This window comes from Macrobrachium rosenbergii, chromosome 49 (assembly GCF_040412425.1).
Source record: "Macrobrachium rosenbergii isolate ZJJX-2024 chromosome 49, ASM4041242v1, whole genome shotgun sequence".
NCBI lineage: Eukaryota > Metazoa > Arthropoda > Malacostraca > Decapoda > Palaemonidae > Macrobrachium > Macrobrachium rosenbergii.
Window position 1 is genome coordinate 33,466,106 of NC_089789.1, and position 2,500 is coordinate 33,468,605.

The following is a 2,500-nucleotide window of genomic DNA, read 5'->3' on the forward strand; positions in this document are numbered from 1 at the left end:
AGAATACGAGGCTTCAGGTCGTGAAGGGGCCTCATTGTAATGTAGGATATTTATGGTAAATGTACTTATATTTTAGATCTTGGAGTGATAGAGGGTTTAGTGCCGTATGACATCTGTTGAAATTCTTCTTTTACCCTTGTAAATAAGCATTTGCGCAAGTATTCTTGTAAAGCAACCATGCATGATATGGGTATGTTGATACATATCTGTGTCTCCCTTATTGCTATAATCCCCTTTTGATCCAATATTAAAGTGAAAAATAAGTAATGCAACAACTGTGTAAGTATGATATTCCGAGAATGAAAACACTGATGTGTAAGACTTCTATACACTGAATCGATGTTCCCTCTTACAGTTACCTTTCTAACTGATGTGTACAACAGCATTTTTTAACCCCCAAAAAATATATATAATTTGCAAAATGTATTTGAGGTAATCATTCATGTTATCACTGGGTGTTTGTATTTCACCACTGACCTTATGTATAGTTTACATTTTTATCAGAAAAATAGCCAGAAGTAATTTTTGTTATGAGATCTCTCAGTTTTCGATGAATGAACTTTTTATGCTCGATGACGTCACCCGTTGCGGATATCGGTAGCTTTATTTTTCAGTACACTGGAAATTGCCGAAATTTCATTGAATTGATATAGTAATGTTACGGCCATTTGTCAGTGACACTGAGATATCAAAGTCCAAATGAGAACACCAAATAAATGCTCGCAAATAACATTTTGTTTTGGTGGGCGAATGTTCATACCGCTCTGGTATTTAGAGTTAAGGCATTTAGACCAGTTTCATACCAAAAGGAGCGGTATTGCTCTCATGTCAAAGGGAGGATCTAGTTAAGTGGTAAAAAAAAGGTGTCAAAACAATTCTTTGTTTAATTTTGTGGCCCGATGTCGGAGGTATATGTCCAAAAATTTGTTGACGTGAGTACATATTACAGCATTTTATTAACTAGGTTAGGCATTGTTTTGAGAAAGGCATAAACATACTTAAGCCTATTAGGAATCAATTTTTTTAAGCCATTTACTTTAAGGTTTGTAAATAGAAAGTCTGATAACAAAAATAAGAATACAGAGAATATGGGCAAGAACTTTAACAAGAATGAAGATCTAACATCAAAGTGGGTAGGGATGTGTATCGAGTTCATGGGAACGATGATTGAGTAATTTTAAGAAAATCTAAATAAAAAGAACGGAAATATTTTGAGAGAACTGCAGTTATGGTAATTGATCAGCAAAACTGATAAGTGGAAAATCTGAAACTTCCGTAAAATTAGATATTGAAATGAAATGATTAATATCGCATACATAATATGTATGATGTATATAATAACGAGTTATATATGTATATATATATATATATATATATATATATATATATATATATATATATATATATATATATATATATATATATATATATATATATATATATATATATATATATATATATTTTTATATATATATATATATATATATATATATATATATATATATATATATATATATATGTATATATATATAAATATATATATATATGCATATATATATATATAGCATTAATCTCAGCAGTCACAATAGTGAGGCTTCTAGTCAATATTACGTTAATCAGTCCAACAGGTGAGGTTAATGTAAGAAAATATTAAGACAAAATTAAGCAAGAGTAGACTGTAAATTTTAGAATTATTGTGAGATAACTAAAATATTTAGAAACTAGTACTTAAACGATGGGTTACATAAGAGACTAATAAAAAAATAGTTAACTTTATATACCATTTTGGTAATTAAAGAGAAACTCATTTCTATTTTTACACATACAAATACTAACCACGTTGAAATAGAGGGACTTTAAAAAAAGAAATAGAAAAATTGGAATTTCGTTTTTGTTTTTGATATTTGACAATCAATTCCCTCACTAATTATTCAGTTCTTTTTCATGTGTGATTCAAGTCCTAGTTTCGTCTAATATCAACGAGATCAACAATATTCCGAATGCAACGCTAGTTTGTTTATATTTAACCTATTTTATATGAAATTTAAAAGAATGAAGGTTCAGATTCTCCTTGCAACGTGCATTTATCTTGTCCAAAAGCTTAAATTCTGTCACTGCATTTTCAACACTGTTGCTTACTATAATTCACTGTAGCTATCTATAAGAACATTCACTTGCCATGCCACCAACAACAACTCCAAACCCCCCCTCTCCCCCCTTTTTTTATTGCGTGAACCACTGTAAGCAATTCGTTACCATTTCTACAAATTCATCAACGCCTCCACACAAGAGGTGATGAACAGAGAGGGTAATTGGCGAACTAACATTGATGTAATCATAAACAGAAGTCAAGTTCCCAGTAGCTGAAACCGTCTGAAATTCTACATATTAAATCCAAAACAGTAATTACTTTCAGGACTATAACTATGAAATCAGCGGATTGTGAGAGGTTAAATGATGAAGGTTAAATTCAATCTACATCTGTGATTTACTTAGCAGG

At 30.4% G+C, this 2,500-nt stretch overlaps 1 long non-coding RNA gene across 1 annotated transcript in view; it reads left to right on the forward strand.

Moving 5' to 3' along the window:
- LOC136832429 (uncharacterized) overlaps positions 1 to 2,500 on the forward strand; it is a 356,175-nt gene that overhangs the window by 112,725 nt on the left and 240,950 nt on the right. The gene's annotated exons all lie outside the window — the stretch shown is intronic.